The sequence below is a fragment of the Carcharodon carcharias genome, chromosome 16 (assembly GCF_017639515.1).
Source record: "Carcharodon carcharias isolate sCarCar2 chromosome 16, sCarCar2.pri, whole genome shotgun sequence".
In the NCBI taxonomy this organism is placed as follows: domain Eukaryota; kingdom Metazoa; phylum Chordata; class Chondrichthyes; order Lamniformes; family Lamnidae; genus Carcharodon; species Carcharodon carcharias.
In genome coordinates, this window is record NC_054482.1 from 12,728,817 (window position 1) to 12,747,382 (window position 18,566).

General features: G+C 46.6%; 1 long non-coding RNA gene across 2 annotated transcripts; it reads right to left on the reverse strand.

The window, feature by feature from the left end:
• Positions 1-3,346: 3,346 nt before the first annotated feature.
• On the reverse strand, positions 3,347-18,457 carry LOC121289260. 2 transcript variants are annotated; one of them, XR_005945524.1, is made up of 3 exons: positions 18,410-18,457; positions 18,122-18,234; positions 3,347-3,484 (listed from the first exon to the last, which is right to left on the reverse strand). It is a non-coding gene; the product is annotated as an uncharacterized LOC121289260 (long non-coding RNA). The 2 variants fall into 2 exon arrangements; XR_005945523.1 differs by having other exon boundaries at positions 18,122-18,323.
• Between the last annotated feature and the right edge of the window lie 109 nt (positions 18,458-18,566).

Genomic DNA, 18,566 nt, shown 5'->3' on the forward strand with positions numbered 1-18,566 from the left:
GAACATCCACATCCTGGAAGCTCCAACAGTGTGAACATCCACATCCTGGAAGCTCCAACAGTGTGAACATCCACATCCTGGAAGCTCCTGCAGTGTGAACATCCACATCCTGGAAGCTCCAACAGTGTGAACATCCACATCCTGGAAGCTCCTGCAGTGTGAACATCCACATCCTGGAAGCTCCAACAGTGTGAACATCCACATCCTGGAAGCTCCTGCAGTGTGAACATCCACATCCTGGAAGCTCCAACAGTGTGAACATCCACATCCTGGAAGCTCCAACAGTGTGAACATCCACATCCTGGAAGCTCCTGCAGTGTGAACATCCACATCCTGGAAGCTCCAACAGTGTGAACATCCACATCCTGGAAGCTCCTGCAGTGTGAACATCCACATCCTGGAAGCTCCTGCAGTGTGAACATCCACATCCTGGAAGCTCCTGCAGTGTGAACATCCACATCCTGGAAGCTCCAACAGTGCGAACATCCACATCCTGGAAGCTCCTGCAGTGCGAACATCCACATCCTGGAAGCTCCTGCAGTGTGAACATCCACATCCTGGAAGCTCCTGCAGTGCGAACATCCACATCCTGGAAGCTCCTGCAGTGTGAACATCCACATCCTGGAAGCTCCTGCAGTGTGAACATCCACATCCTGGAAGCTCCTGCAGTGTGAACATCCACATCCTGGAAGCTCCTGCAGTGTGAACATCCACATCCTGGAAGCTCCAACAGTGTGAACATCCACATCCTGGAAGCTCCTGCAGTGCGAACATCCACATCCTGGAAGCTCCTGCAGTGTGAACATCCACATCCTGGAAGCTCCTGCAGTGCGAACATCCACATCCTGGAAGCTCCTGCAGTGTGAACATCCACATCCTGGAAGCTCCTGCAGTGTGAACATCCACATCCTGGAAGCTCCAACAGTGTGAACATCCACATCCTGGAAGCTCCTGCAGTGCGAACATCCACATCCTGGAAGCTCCAACAGTGCGAACATCCACATCCTGGAAGCTCCAACAACGTGAACATCCACATCCTGGAAGCTCCTGCAGTGCGAACATCCACATCCTGGAAGCTCCAACAGCGTGAACATCTGCCAGATACCACAGGATTTGGCGCCACAGGGACATGGAGGGCATCCACTGTCAGTGGCTGTGATAGTGACAACAGCGCTCAATTTCTACACCAATGGCTCCTTTCAGGGCTCCACAGGTGACCTATGTGGGATATCACAAGCCTTCACCCACAAATGCATCCATAAGGTCATGGATATCATCTTAACAAGGACACACAACTTTGTGCATTTCGCCCGGGACCAGGAGAGCCAGGATGCAAGAGCGATTGGATTTGCCTAGATCTTGGGTTTCCCACAGGTGCAGGGTGCCATCAGCTGTACTCACATGGTGCTCAGATCTCCATTGCAACATACGGTCGACTATGTCAACTGCAAGGGATTCCAGTCGCTGAACGTGCAACTGGTGTAGCTGGTGTGCGACCACCAGAAACACATCCTGCAGGTCTGCGCATGATTTCCAGGAAGTGTCCACAACTCCTACACTCTCAGTTGGTCACAGATCCCTGACATGTTCGAGGGTCCACAGAAGCTGCAGGGAATTGCTCCTCGGGGACAAGCATAGGACATGGCTGATGACACCCGTGTGGCGGCCTCAGATTGCAGTAGAGTGAAGGTATAATGAGGATCAAGTGGCAACTTGCAACTAGGTGAAGCAGACCATCAGAATGCTGAAAATGAGGTTCCAGTGCCTGGGTTGGTCTGGTGGAGCCCTGCAATATAGTCCACAGAGGGTGTCATGATGGTCAACACCTACTTTGTCCTTTATAACCTGGCGCTGCAACAGGTAGAGGAGACGCTGAAGAGGAGACGCGGGGACTGGAGGTCTTTTCCAATGAGGAGGACGTTGATGGTGATGAGGCTGAGGAGGTCCTTGAAGGTGATGATGACAGTGATGAGGCCTTCGCAATGGTCAGATGAGGCAGGCACACTCAAGAGGCTCTCTTAGCTGCTAGATTTGTGGAGGATGATGCCAACATGCAGATAGGAGACATCATAAGATCCTCACATTACATCTATGAATGTTTGACTCCAGACTGGCTTATGGCTGCGCACATACGTTCTGTGATAATGCTCCAATCATGGAGATGCAATGGAGGCCCTAATAGTTACTCGATTTCAAGAAGACGATGACAACGTGCAGTGAGGACACTCCATAGATCTTCACATAGCCTCTGAAAAAGTCTGACTCCTGTCCGGCTGAGGGCAGTTCATTTACGCTCTGTGATCAGGGTCATATCATACAGACATAGCCACAAAGCTTTAAAAGCATCTGATCCTGTGTCCGCCTTCAGCACCTGAGCCCTTCAGGAGCACAGCATCACTGGTCACAGATGCTGAAGAGACAGGAGTGAGCTCCACCTTAAAGGTGCTGAAAGCACACAGAGAGAATGATGATTCTCTGTGATGTCTGCTCCCAGCATTCTGGCAGCAATGACAAGCACCGTCGAGGTGCAGGCATCAGTAGTGTGTCCAGCGGGTGAGAGGCCAGGTCATCACTGTGTCTGAAGGCTGCACAATGTGGAGGGAAGAGGCCCTGAACTGAGGCACCTGCCTTTATCTTGTGCAGAAAGGTTTCACATCTGAATGCCACAGACACTGCTCACCAGAACAAGGAGCCATATGCAGGGAGACATTCTTGGAAGTTTATTGACAATAGTGAACATTACGTACAAGTAATTAACATCCATGCCCAAGCTGTGTAACTAATTCTCCTTAACTGTCCTAACCCTGCCGCTATGTCTTGGTACCCCCCCCCGGCGACCTACAGAGGAGGTGGAGGCGGCCTGCTGACCTTTACGCCCTTTCTGTGATGTCCTTAGTGGGCGTCCTCTGGAGGGCCAAGACCTGGAGGGCTCCAGCCTGCTTTCAGGGACCTGCTGTGTGGCAGTGGCACCCTTCTCGTTGACCACCGCTGCCACTGCTTCCTAAGCCGGATTAGTGAGGTTGTTGTCCATCCTGTGGCCAGAGCTGGGGTAGAGGGCAACACAGCGAGCTTCCATTGCGTCCAAAAGGTGCCCCAGGGATGCGTCATTGAACCTGGGTGTCGCAGTCTTTTTGCCTTTCAGGGCCATGTCTTCTTAGCAGCAGTTGTGGGTTGGAAGCACTGAGAGGTGTGCGCGCGCCTACACTTTAAATATGGCGCCCGGAGTGATGAAGCGACGAGATGATGGCGTGGTGGGCGAATGAGAGCCCACCTGCCATGGAAGCTGCGTGTTTCCCAGGAATGTATAATTAATGTGGCAGATTTGGGACGATACAGCATGAAAACCCGCCATCGTGGCCTTTAGTGCAAATCTGGGACAATTCTGCCTGCTGAGTGCTTGATGTAAATATCTGTGACACCTACTGGCTAAACATCAGTACTGCTCACTCTTGTTTAAAAAATTGCAAATGCTGGGCATCTGAAACTGAAACAAAACAGTATTAGCATCTGCGAAGAGCAAAGACTGGATAACAAACTGGATAGGGCCCTTTTGGAAAACTAAAATTCAAAGGATAAGCAGGCATCTCAACAATGGGTTAGGGGTGAAAACGAACAACTGATACACCAAGCACAGGGATCAAGTTAATGAAGTGAAGCACATGCTTGAAAGAAAATGCAAAAGATTGTTAAATGATTTAAATGATCAGCTCAGTCAAAAAGGAGCTTTAAAGGAATGAAGAATATCCTAAAAAGAAGAAACAAATAGTCAAGACAGCCAGAGGCTCATGAGAAGAGTTTCCAACTTCAGCCCTGACATCATGAGCATGAAGAGCAGAAACAAGAAATAGGAAAGGGAACAAAAAAAAAAATCAAGGAACACGTCACTTCTCAAGTATTCTTGTGCAATTCTGAATGGAGAGAACAACCATAATCATAGGCATGACCTGGGAGCAGTTTGTGGGCTCATCTTCTCCATTCAGCTCATTCAATTCCTCATGTTTTGGGGCCTTGAATTCAGACATGGACCGTCCAAAAATAAGTTAAATTCACAAGAGCACCCAATGGCAGGAAAGCAGTTATTAAAATGTATTTCCATGTACTATTTTGCCTTGTACTGTATATCTATGACTTGTTAAATTTTTTGAAATGTGAAATATAAACTATTCTGCCCATGCATTTGTTTACATTTTTGCATTTTCTATCATTTGTGAGAGTGTGTATTCCATTGATTACAAGCCTGCAATGACTCATTGGAAACAGAGCATTTCTCCATAGAACATAATCCTTATGCTATGGTTTATTTTACATTCAAATATAAATAGTAGACTATTCATCAACTAGTCAGCCTATTGCCCCAGTACAGGCCAGATAAGACTACAAACCTCAAATCCAACAGCTTTTCAATCTGGTGGAACTGTGTTTGGATCCAGTTAAAACAGCCTATAGATCCAATATAACAGGACAGAAATAAAACATTTCATTTCTTTAGTTCCAGAAAGCTCCTTGCAGGCGTTACCCATCTTTTACCAGGACCTGATCAAAGCCTGGAACATGGTCGCCTCGTGACGCAGCTCTCCTCCGTCAGGAGTAGTGAATATCGTCAGAGAGCTGCAGATCAGGAATCCGCCCCTCCGTCCTTTTCAGGGGCTGGCGGAGAGGAGGGCTGTGGCTGCCGGGGTGACCAGGATCGGGGACGTACTGGGTGGCGGAGGGGTGGGCTGGATGCTTCCACAGGAGTTGGTGCGTCACACGTCCGTAGACATCCGCCTCGCGGCCGATGCCATTCAAGACTTTAGGACGGTCGTGCTCGGCCCCGACATCATACTGGGCCTCAAGGTGATGCAGGTGCGCGGTGGTCTTCCGTCTGAGCATTCCCCTGTTCGGACGGAATTCCATATTGGCCCCAGGCCCCGAACCCTCCCTGGGGAGCCGGTGCCCCGCAGTATGAGCCGCCTCACAGAAATGCCCTCCGTGTCCTTTAGCACGGTATGGAGGAGTTTCCTGTACGAATGTTGCTGCACACCCTTCACTTCCTTGCCCTCGCCCGCCGCCCGGACACGCCCTGGCACACCTTGCTGCCATCCGGCGGCGGAGCTCCCCATTGGAGGGCCCTCTACGGTGGTGTCCTCCCGCTTTCCGTCGGGAACCTGGGGTGGAGGATGTTGCATGCAGCAGTCTCCTACAATCGGAGAATGTGTAGGTGCACGGACTCCCAGGACACCCGCCCTTTTTGCAGCCTTGTGGAGTCCGTGGACCACGTTTACAACGGGTGTTGTAGGCTGCACTCCCTCTTCAGTTATTTAAAAAACCTTTTATTACTGTTTTGTTTGCACTTCAGTCCCACGCTCCTGATCTATGGACACCCGGTGCGGAGAGGGGCTGGGAAGGAAGAGGACCTCCTCATGAACTTGCTCCTGGGCTTGGCCAACTTAGCCATTAACAGGTCCAGGCAGCGGGCAATCGAGGGTGTCATCTGACCCGACTGTCTGCCCTCTTCAGCGGCTACATCTGCGGCCGGGTATCCCCGGAGAGGGAGCACGTGGTGTATGCAGGCACCCTCGAGGCCTTCCGTGCCCGGTGGGCACCGAGGCGGCTGGAGTGCTTTATCGATCCTCTTAATCATATCTTGGTTTGATGTTGTAAGTCTCCTTTAAATTTTGTCTTTGGTTTTGCAGTAACCCTAACTTAGGGGCTACGTTTTATTTTATCCTTCATTTTGTTAATTTAGTTTATTTGGTTAGTTAAAAAAAAATCCAGAAATTGTCCTTGAATGAATAAAATGATGTGAGACCACTTTGTATGAGTATTACAAATTACACTTGTTATGAACACCAGCTTTATGTCAAATAATGATTTTAAATCAAAAACAGAAAATGCTGGAAAAACTCAGCAGGGCTAACAGCATCTGTGGAGAGCGAAACAGAGTTAATGTTTCAAGTCCATAAGAGCCTTCTTCAGAGCTGAAGAGAAGTGGAAATGTGATTAAATTTATACGTTAAAGAGGGGGTGGGGCAGGTGGAGCTGGATAGAAGGCTAGTGATAGGTGGGGACAAAGAAAGGATTGACAAAGATGTCATGAACTAAAGGACAAAGGGACTGTTAATGGTAGTGGTTACTGCTTAAAAAAAAGGTGCTGATAGTGGCATAAAGGTAAGAAAGCAGAGTGTGATAATAGCAGAACAAAGGTAGCATTGTGTGAAAGAACAACATGGAACAGGTAACAGATGCCCTGTAGGGGATGGGGTGGGGGGGGGGGGGGGGGGTGGGGGGAGGGGGGGAGGGGGGGGGGGGGGGGCAGTGGTGAGAATGATGATTTTTAATCCATTAGTTGAAAAGCTGAATTGGATTTTTAAAAAACAGAAACTTTTTAAGAACAGAGACTAAAGGTGACTTGACTTTGCAGCCAAAGATGGCTACTTCAATTTGCATCACTATACATTCCACATTCCAATCCTTTGAAATGGAGACATGTCTAAAAAACCAACAAAGTCAATAACATTAGGGGAACGTGAAGTACCCACATCTCCTGTCGCTTAGCATGGCATCAAGATGATAATCTGAGGTATTCAACTGTTGGAGATGAACCATTAAGTCTAATCACTTGTACAAAGGGACCCTGGCTAAGACAGCATCCTAGACATGATCTAATCAAGTTACCCTTGACCTCAATGACCTTATTTGGATTCCCTGGGTAGTTGGGTGGGGGTCATGTGACAAGCTAACACGTCATATGCTTAAGCACGTTTTTCTGTAGAACAGAAGACAAGCAGTTGAGACACTGAGCAAGAAAATCTGAGTGGGGTCCCTCCTTCCCCCCTCCCTCCCAACCAACTTTCAAGCTTCAAACCCTGTTTGATCACTGTGACCATCCAGGGACACCCCTGTTTCAGACAGAGCACTGGATTTTATGTGTCTCCCACATAAAATAGGGCGGGTGACACCTTCACTGTCTTACCACCCATTATCCGGAGGGGGACGGGGAAGTGGGCAGATGTCGAAATCAGCAGACTACCCGCCATATTTAAATAAATAATCATAGGCTAACTGAGCTTGTTAACAAGCCAATTGACCTCAATAATAAGCTTCCCACACTATAACACAGTTGGCATGGGCAGTCAGGCAGGAGTGGGCAGGCCTCTTTTTAACAAACTTTGAAAGGGCGAGAAGGAAGGGGTTACCATCTACAGGGGGTGCCCTCTGTGCATTGGTGAAGGGGGGCAGGTCCCTAAAGATAGTAGCCCCAACTTCTTACTACCCGCCTGATCTATAAAACACACCACCCCCGCCCCCCTACCCTCCTCCCCCAAACCCTTGCAGTCCCAGCAGTGCCCACTCATGCGCTCTTGGCAATGCTGGGACTGCTGGAGCTGCCACAATTGGAATTGTGAGCAGCTCCCAAGGGCAGAACTTCCTTAGCAGTGAGGGGCAGAAGTCCCACTGGCAGCCTATTTAGCACGCCTTCAGTGGGTTATGGTTGTGGGGCGAGCTGACGTCCAGCAAGTCAGCTTCACACCGACTTTGTTTCTCCGTAACATGCTGCCCAGAGACCTTTTAAAGGAGTTCAACCCAGTACTACCATCTGCAAAAGAACAATCAAATCAGTCATCCACATCTTTAAATCAGAAACATTGGGACCACTGAAGAAAAGTCTCAAGACCACCGAATTCAGCCTGAAGTCAGCCAAGTCACTGAACTACAGATTGTAGGTTCCTTTTATTCTTTATGGACTCTAATTTGGCCAACCTATCCTTCCCTTCTCTGTAATCTATATTTGTGTGCGTGTGTGAACTTTGAGTGTGTGTGTGTAAAAGTCAGAGCGTATTTTATTATTTTACTAAGATTGGTTTAAGTATGAGTTAAGCTAACTTCTTTCTTTGTTAAACTCAGGAAAACCTCTCCAATTGGTTCTCTTATGATCACAATGCATAAACAGTTAACATGCCACTAAATTGGCATGTATATCCTTTCCAAAACAAAAAAAACCTGTTGTAGTCAAACAAGGAGAGGGAAAAGATGGGAGCTATATGACCCCTCCTTACCTGATCATGACACACAAAACATAATCTTAGCTGGCATGAGATGGCTCATGAAAAGTGATGCTGGAGCGTTACTCAAACCAGAAGCCTATGCCATGATTTTGCTAGTGATGGGGGGGTTGACATATTGGAACACTGCACTATACTGTTGGGGAGAATTCCCGTTCCCCAGTACATAAGTCTCCATTTCAGGAGACTTTTGACCACTTTAAGATGGTAAGTACGGAATATTCTAATAAACTAGCTTTGATAATGTTTCTTCATAGACGAACAAATATCAAGCAATTCAATGGCTTGTCTTAGAATGAACACTTCCCACACATTGTGTTGGAAAAGTTTTTGACCTCTTTCTGACTGTGAAGAGTCAGGAAACAGAGGAATATTGGACATCTAAAAAAAGCAGTCATGCTTTTGCAATAGATAGGCAAAAAGGCAGGCTCCAAATCTGTTTGCTCCTGTGGACAACACAGGATCTATTGTCATCCCACATTGCCCTGAGAAGGCAGGCAGTCATTTGTAGGTCAGACTAGTTGGGGTCACAGGTTCCCTTCCCAGGACATTAGTAAACCGCTTGGGTTTTTAATGACAATCCAGCAGATTTCACGGTCATTTTTTTGGCACCATCTGACAAGTTACTAGATTTAGTCGATTCAATTTCATATCATTACCATACTAGAATTTGAAGTCACAAACCAGTGTGTCAGTGACCACTAACCATAATATTACCATATTGCTTGGAAATAAGTGGCATTTATATAGCTGACTAATCTGATAATAATGATTATGTTATGCATTCACCTTCTAGTGACATAAAGCAGTCCAATGTGAATAGATTGAAGAAACACAAATGCAAAAAGACATGGATGTCTCATTCAGCTAATGAGGAGGTTTGATTTTTACACATCAGATCTCACTATCATACGAGTAAATACAGGTTAACAGGAATCAATGGCACAGCTGATGGTAAATGCTGAGCTGCTCAAATCCCAGAGGGAAACTTGAAACAACTGCCAAAACTTATTTTGCAAGTGGTATAAATTTCAAGATGCGTGCCTTGAATTTAGTAGTAATAAGACCACCAAGTCTTACAAGGTTTCTTACACAACTAAATATAACCTTTATTAACAGAAGAAATTATTTTAAATACATACATAGATCTACAAATTACTACTATGAAATTTCTAAATCTCCTAATTAATCTAACTCCCAGTTACACTTTCGTTAAGGCAACAGTAAGACACATAGATTTTAAAAGACCCAGGCAAAGAAACATGATACCCTGAACAATCCAATTCAAAGTGAGTTTTCTTAACTTCAGTACTTTGCAGACAGCAGCTTGAAGCATAGATGCTGAAGGTTTTCACGCTTGTTAGATCTTAGAATGCCTACGCTTACACACAGCCTTCTCTCCTTTAAACATATTTTCCCCTTTGAATGCAAATTCCCATTGTTTCACTATGGAACATTTAAAACAAAACCTGGACACTGAATTGGAGTGATTTCTGTTGATACCAAGGACTTGTATATATATATATTTATTTATATGTATAGTTATGTTAATGCATGCATCTGGTAATGTAATAGTGTAATAAGTATAGGAGATAGTGTGAGGTGGGTCATTAAAATGAAGCCCTCTTTTAGAGTTATGACAGTTCATTTTCTGATAAGGAGGGGGATGTCATGAAGCTATTAATGTATGTAATATTTTGGAAAATATTTTTCTTTTAAAATAGAGGTTTGGTCTGTGGGTATGTCTTAATTGGATTAAAGCCAGGTAGTCTGGAAGCTTTGATATGTACTAGTTTTGAAATGTAAGAGAGATAGCGTGCATTTGTATTTTTTGAATAGAGCATTCAAGAAGTGGGTGAAAGCTTGTCACTTTTCTAGCAGCTACCAAGCAATATGTTTATATTACTAGTAAAATTGGTATTATGAAAGGGGATTCATTGTTAAAAGCTGAAGCTCAAAGAGATTGTTGCTACAATGAGAATTAACATTCAATGGATCTGGTAAGTATAACTTCAGTAGTTTTCGGGTGTGCAGGCAGAGACAATGTAAGATCAAAAGGCAGCTGCAAGCCTTCAACTGGCTCCACAGTGAAAAGAACCTAATTTTGAATTTGTAAGGTGAAAACATTTTGCCTGGTGTTTGGTAAACTTTATGGGTTGCTGTTGCCTTAATGGAGATTAGTTTAGAAATTGTTAGAAGTTATAATAGTAGTAATTTGTAGCCAAGTGTACATATATTCTAACCTGTATAAATTAATAAAATGTTTCATTTAATTTAATGTAAAGCCTTGAGAACTAGTGGTCTGATTCCTGAATTTAGAGTTGCATCGCAAACATAACACTTAAATTTATTGGTTATGACAGTTGTTTAAAGTTTCCTTCTGGGATGATTTAAATAACTCCGCCTTACCAACTGCATCAGTCTTAACAATAAGAGCAATCGAAAGTCAGCAAATAACTGGGAAAGGGTGAATAATGTGGACAATACACATAATTGAAAGCTGAATTTAAAGTAAATCTACTTTTGTACATGAGGATGCTGGTCAATCTGATGAAGATGCACATGAGGACACTATGGAAGTCCTAACATGCAGGCCTATGTGGGAATTGCAGGGCAATAGGAAAGAGCTAACACCATCTTCTGGAGAAATGGGGCTACAGAGCCCAAAGTAATTGGCACAGCACACAGAGGTATAATTTAATCCTCAGTTTAAAATCATACATGTCCTTATTTGTATTACCTAATACTGTGATTTGAAGTTATGATTTTTAGTTGAATAGCAGAAGGTACAGGAATTTGGAGAACTGAAATGTAGAATTTGTGTGTAGTACAAACCAAGCAACTGGGAGCTACACAATTGAGGTGATCCATTATCCCCTCTGGAGGGTTGCGAGAATGTAGATATGTTGTGACGAGTTTATCTAAACAGATTCGATATAAGTGTGGATATCAGGATTTGTAATAGGGAAAGTCACCATAAAAATATGACAGGAAGTTAGTTTTTGTAATGAAAGCAAAAAATTCTGGAAATACTCAGCAGCAGAACTGGGAAAAGCTAAAAATGTAACAGGTTTTAAGCAAGTGAAAAAGGGAAGGTTGGAAAAGGAACAAAAGAGGTCTGTGATTGAGTGGGAGACAGGAGAGATTAAATGACAAAAGGTTGATGACACAAAGTAAAATTTTATATACTGGTATAAGTGCAGCTATAAGAATTTTAATATTTCACATATATATTTTAGGTTAAAATTTTGTCATATATGAACTGTGTAATGTCCTGTAACATTGGTCATAGAATCATAGAATGGTTACACAATAAAAGGAGTCCATTTGGCCCCTCCTGCCAATTCAGGCTCTTTGCAAGAGCAACTCATCAAGTCCCACTTACTCGCTTTTTCCCCATAGTCCAGCAAATATTTTCTCTCCAGATAATTATCCAATTCTGTTTTGAAGCCTACGGTTGAAGTTGGCACCACCACACACTCAGGCAATGCATTCCAGATCCTAACCACATGCCAGATAAAAATTGTTTTGCCTCATTTCGTCGTTGCTTCTTTTGCCAATCACCTTAAACCATCTCCTCTGCTTCTCTCTCAATTCTTCCGCCAAAGGAAACAGTTTCTCCCTATCCACTCTGTCCAGCCCCCTCATAATTTTGAACACCACTTTCAGATCTTTCCTCGAGGAGAACAGCTCCAGCTTCTTCAATCTATCCATGTAACTAAAGTTCCTCATGCCTGGAATCATTCTCGGGAATCTTTTCTGCATCCTTTCCAATGTCTCCCTATCATTTATAAAGTGTCATGCCCTGAACTGGACACGATACTCCATTTGAGGCCAAACCAGTGTTTTATACAGGTTTATCATAACTTCCTGGCTTTAGTACTTCAATGCCCCTATTTATGAAGGCCAGGATCCCATAGGCTTTATCAAACAGCACTGCTATCTTCAATGATTTGTGCACATTTACCCCAGGTCCCTCTGCTCTTCCATCCTCTTTAGAATTGTATCATTTACATTATAATATAAAAACAGGAAGTGCTGGAAATACTCAGCAAGTTTGGCAGCATCTGGAAGAAAAACAGAGTTAGTGTTTCGCCTCAAATATGACTCTTTTTTTGGAACTGGACTTTACTTTATCTTGCCTCTCCTCATTCTTCCTACCAAAATGAATCACTTCACACTTCTCTAACTTAAATTTCATCTGCCATTTGTCTGCCCATTCTATCAGCCTATCTATCTCCCATTGAAGTTTATCACTATCCTCCTCACAGTTTACAATACTTCCAAGTTTGGTGTCACAAATTTTACCTTGTACACCCAAGAAAAGCTGGGGTCTTAACCGACCCTGGGGAGCCCTACAGTGTACCTTCCTCCACTACTTTCTGTTTCCTGTTACTTAACAAATATCATATCCATGCTCCCACTGTCTCTTTTATTCCATGAACTCTAACTTCACTCACAAGCCTGTTATGTGGCACTTTATCAAATGCCTTCTGAAAGTTCACGTGCACATCAACGGCCTTACCCTAATCAACCCTCTCTGTTACCTTATCAAAAAACTCAAGCAAGTTTGATTTGCCTTCAACAAGTCTGTGCTGGCTTTCCTTAATTAATCCACATTTGTCCAAGTAACTGTTAATTTTGTCTTGAATTATCAGGTCCAGTCTTCCAGTCACTTGATCAAAGGAGACCAAACATATGACTGAATAGGCGCATCAGGACCCTGTGGATGTCTTGACGTGCAGCTCTACGTGGCAATTGTCCGAGAAGTTTAAATTCTAATGGGCAATTCCCCAGCTCCCCAGGACTCTCCACAAATGTCTCTAACTCTGAGTCAAAGGCTTTGGACAGTTCCGCGGTACTTACCTGAATAAGTTACCCAAGAAATGTTAGACAGATTAAAGCTTAGGCTGGCATTTTCCACCCCCATGGCGAACCTGGCGAGAAGGCCAAAAATCAGTTTTACATCATTGTGAAACCAGTTTGCGATCGTCCGCTCTGCCCGTCAATGGCAGGCCTCCTTTCCCGCCATCCAACCTCGGGAACTTAAGTTCAATGCATTTGCCTCTCATCATCTTGCCTGCCTGCCAAGCTGGATCATCAGAGCACGTCAGTGTTTCACAACAGCGTTTACAAGGCGTGCACCTGGTGAGTGAACTTCAAGAGGAATTCAGACACGTGTGCACACTCACCTTGTGCAGCGCTCGCAAGGGTCACCCATTCAACTTCAAGGAAGAGGTAAGGGCACAGGCAAGTTGCTTTTTCCCAGCTGGCTGACAGTGCAATGCCAGGGCAAGGGTTGCACTGCATTGAGGTGAGGGGTGGAGGGTGCAAGGCAGCACAGTCTGATGGTAAAAGCACATGTAGGAGAGGGAGGCAGAGGGAAGCAGTCACGCATTAGGGAAACCTTGTATTAATTGAGCATTCTTCTGCAGCTGAGACCGTGCAGGCACTGCTACATTGACATGCTTGGAGTTGGGCCTCTCGCTTATCTGCCCACTCAAGCAATTCAGAGGCATGAAAGTGCCACCAAATGCTCCTGAGCTTTTCAACCCTTGGGGATCAGACTGCAAATTAATGAGAGTTTTAGGGGGCTGCAGAACAATTGTATGACAGAGAAAGCTGTACAATCTTCTTGCGCCATGGAGCAGTCTCTGGTGGAGGCACTCACAGCCCCTTGCAATGTCCTCATTCAAGTTTGGATCAGTCTCCCCCATAGTTCAAGCTGACAGTGCTGCCTTGCAGCATGGATTAGGAGAATGCCTGTGCCTGAGCTGAGAGCGCAGCATCCAGTCCAGTGGCCGAGGCTGCTGCCAATCAGTCAGGTAGAGTTGGACAGAGGTGGGGGGGGTTTTGGGCAGTCTTGCAGTGTATTAAATTCTGGCTATCCAAGTGGTGGCCAGCTCTCTGCAGCATGTGTTAAGGAGCCTTCAGACTTAACCAAGAGAGATTCTTAGTACATCCATGCTAACCCACACATCTCTCTCTTTCATCCTGCAGGAAGAGCACATCAGGAGCATGAAGCCTTGTGATCTAGCTGAATGCCTCATGGCTTACAGGGAGCGGAGATGACAGAGAAACAAGTGACAGAGGAGCCTGGCTGAGCAGGGGGAGGAGCAGAACCCTCAAGAAGAAGGGGTGGTTGGAGCTCCTGCACACGCTGCTGAAGGGCCACAGTGAGCAGTTGTGGATTGGTGCCTAGCCAGGCCCAAGGTCCTCAAACAGCGCTTGTCATTCCTGCAGATGACCGAGAACAAGTGTTGCCGAAGGCTATGCATGTCCAGGGGACTGGCCAGTCACACCGGCCACCAGTTGTAGGATTTGGCGTCACAGTGCCTTGGACGGAACTGCCAATGGCCGTGAAAGTGACCGTGGCGCTCAATTTTTACACCAGTGGCTCCATCTAGGCCTCCACAGGTGACCTCTGCGAAATCCCGCAAGCCTCCACACACAAGTGCATCCAGGAGGTCATGAATGCCATATTCACGAAGGAACACAACTTTGTGCATTTGACTCTGGATCAGAGAAGCCAGGAAGCAAGGGAGCTGGGATTTGCGCAGATCTCAGGTTTCCCACAGGTTCAGGTACCATCAACTGCACTCACGTGGCACTTAGATCACCGTGACAGCAAGCAGTCCACTACGTCCATTGCAAGGGCTTCCACTCACTGAATGTTCAGCTAGTCTGCAACCACAGCAAACACATCCTACAAGTCTGAGCACAATTCCCAGGGCGTATCCACAACTCCTACATTCTCAGTAGGTCTCAGATCCCTGACATCTTCCAGGGTCCACAGAGGCTACAGGTCTGGCTCATCAGGTCAAGGGCTACCCACATAGGATGTGGCTGATGACGCCAGTGCAGCAGCCTCAGAGTGCAGCAGAGATGAGGCTCAGGCTGCAGCTCACACATTGGTGGTGCAAATCATTGGGATATTGAAGATGAGGTTCCAGTGCCTGGACTGGTCTGGAGCCCTGCAATCCAGTTCACATAGGGTGTCATGCATCATCGTTCCCTGCTGCACCCTTCACAGCCTGGCGGCACTGCAACAGGGGGAGGAGCTGCATGTCTCCTCCGATGAGGAAGATGTCAAAGGGGATAATGATGAGGAGGTCCTTGAAGGCGAGGATGATGGCGATGAGGCCATCACATTGTCCAGATGAGGGAGGCGTGCTCAGGAGGCTGTCATAGCTGTTAGATTCGTGGAGGATGATAGGGACATGTAGTGAGGACACTCCATAGATCCTCACATTGCATCTATGAATGTCTGACTCCTGTCTGGCTGTTGGCAATGCACATACCCTCTGTGACAAGGATCCTGTTATGGAGAGGCAGCGGATGCCCATTGTCCCTACATTTCAGGAGAATGATTATGATATCCAGTGGGGACACTCCATAGATCCTCACATAGCTTATGTGAATGTCTGACTCCTGTCTGACTGAAGGCAGCTCGCTTGTGCTCTGTGAACAGGGTCATATCATGGAGATGCAGTGGGGAAACCTTAACTTCCCCTGATCCTATGGCATCCTTCGTGAGATGGACCCTTCATAACTACACTGTCACCGGACACAGATGCTGATGAGATGGGGGCAAGCCACACCTCAAAGGTGCTGAGAGTACACACAGAAAATGATGGAACTCTGTTGTGTTGGCCCAGGACATTCTGGCAGCAATGATAATCCTCATCAAGGTGCAGGCATGACTGATGTGTCCAGTGACTGTGAAGGCGTACCATCAGTGTGCTGGGAAGGTTTCACAAAGAATAGGGAAGAGGCCCTGGACTTTATCTTGTGCAGGAACCAAGGTTTCACTTCAGACAGACATGAACACTGCCCATCGTAACAAGGAGCCATAGACAGGGTGACATTGTTGAAAGTTTATTAACAATAGTCAACATTATGTACAAGTGATTAACATCCATGCCCACACATTGAAACTACATTTTCTTAACATTCCTGACCCTGCTACTAAACCTTGGTGCTTGCCTGACATCCACAGTGGAGGTGGAGGCAGCCTGCTGACTGTAATCACCTCGATGGGCATCCTCTGGAGGGCTGAGACCTGGAAGGCCCCACCTTGCTTTCGGGGTCCTGCTGCATGGCAGTGGCACCCTCCTCGGCCTATGGAGCTGGAGCTGCTGGGGTCACGAGGAGAGGGTTCGGATGGTCCGGACACTCCCGGAGTCACCTGGGTGGAAGGCCCCAGAGTGTACGTCTGCTGATCCTCCTCCCAATGGGGCAGCATTTTCCTCCCTTTGTCAGCCATCAGTTCAGAAGCTTCCTATGCCCAGTTTATTGAAGGCTTGAGGTGACTGGGGCGGGGGGGGGGGGAGAAGAGTGGTGCAAGCAAATCAGAGGCTGCCCCGCCAGCGACTTGGCAAGTTTCCCAGGAATGCGCCGGTACGGGGGCGATACTGCGCGAAAAGCCACCATTGCTGCCAGCAGGTAAAACGGCCTTTCTCCTGCCTGCTACCGCACAGTGCAAATCCGGGACGATTCTGCACTTAGTCTAACACCTGGGTAACTCCACAACTGACTCTCCCCAATCACCCTCCCCAAATACCCCTGCCAAGCTGATCCAACCCGGCCAACACCCCCACTCCCGACCTGACTACCCCCCCACCGAACAACCCAGTACCTGAACCAACTAACCCCCCCGACGCAACCCTACTACTCGACTACCCGATTCCCCCAGACCTGACCCGACTACCTCTTGACCACCCAACCACCACTCCCACCAATCACCCAAGTACCACCCCCGACCAGAGCTGACCAGCCCCCCCACTTGACCCGACTACCCCCAACCCACTCACCTACCTACCATCTCACCCACCTACCCATTCCCTCAGTCGCCCGTTCATCCACTCACCCATTCACTAACATTCAAAGACTGGGCCTTTAAACTTACTCTTCACTAGCTACTGCCATACAAAGGGAGCATGTCCTGTCTTTCCCCAACACTACTTTGCTCCAATGGAGTTCCCCAAGGGATGCAGCATATTTCGATGAAAGCCGGAATCAGAAGATCCCGGAAGAAATGCGCAGCCGCATTGACTCAGGGGAATCTTCAAGTGCCGTAGTAAGCTCTCATTATTGCCGCAGCTCAAGGGATTCAGGCCTACATTTCGAAAAGCTTTCCCACCACCGAGGTTAAACTGATTGTACTGTAGTCGTTGGGCTTATCCTTTTGCACCTTTTTGAACAAGGTTGCAACATTTAGCAATAGTTAGCCTGAAGTCTACAGAGCGGTTGTGCTGGTTACTGCAGTTGCCCATTGTGGGTGAAATAATTTAGATAAGTTTTGAGGTCATTGAATGTCATTGTTGTTCAGTTTAAACTAAATTATACATTGACAAGGAAAAACTCAGCAGGTCTAGCAGCATCGGCGGAGAAGAAAAGAGTTGAAGTTTCGAGTCCTCATGACTCCAGCAGGTCTGGCAGCATCGGCGGAGAAGAAAAGAGTTGACGTTTCGAGTCCTCATGACCTTTCTGTGACATCTTTTGGTTATCTCCACCTATTACTGGCTGCTTGTCCCAACAACAACCCACCCTCCCCCCCCCCCCTTAAACCAGCTTATATTTCACCCCTTTCCTATTTTTACTTAGTTCTGCTGAAGGGTCATGAGGACTCGAAACGTCAACTCTTTTCTTCTCTGCCGAAGCTGCCAGACCTGAGTTTTTCCAGGTAATGCTGTTTTTGTTTTGGATTTCCAGCATCCGCAGTTTTTTTTGTTTTTATACATTGACAAGTACTTGTGAGTCTCAAGCTGCAGTTCAAAGAAAAAACAGTAATGCCCCCTTTGAATTTTTTTTTAACACTCTGACATCTTTGGGGGGGGGGGGGGTCACTTATCACTGTTTTCGCCTGGCAGTAACGGGGCAATAATGCAAGGGGAAAGCACGCGGTTTTGTTTAACCACATCTAAATCAAACTTTAACAGAAATACCACTCACAAGTTAGTGAATGATCACCAAGGCAGGGGAGTGATCTGGCAGGGCTTTCTGCTCCACTCATGCCTAAACAACCCAGTCTCAAGGGTCATTGCAGGAGTTAAAATGAATTTTGGATTTCGTACCAGGTCTGAACTCTTGCGTTTGCTTTGTGGGTAGTCCCTCGAACACATTGGGCTCCTGGCTGGCGAAAATCTACCGCAAGAGAAACGGTTCCCCCGTTTCCAGCGCGCGCCTCCTGTCAACACAGGTAAACAATGACGTGTGACTGAGGAGGATGGAAGGAGAAGTGGCTCGAGCAAGAGGAAGGTTGTGATAACGTTTAAACTAGAGAAAAAAAAAACACAATTACAATGCAGCCAGCAAAGCCCACATCCCGTGAATGAATTTTTTTTTTAAAAAAAGAAACGTACTGCTAATTTCCGCCCTCAAGCACAAACCGCCATTTCGATCTCCTCCGCTCCTCCTCGCGCTTCGCTGAGTTCCAGAGCCCAGAGCCCGCCCACCGGCCGAACCGATTGGCTCTCGCCCGCTGGCGGGCGGCGCTCGCCGCAGCGATTGGCTGCCACC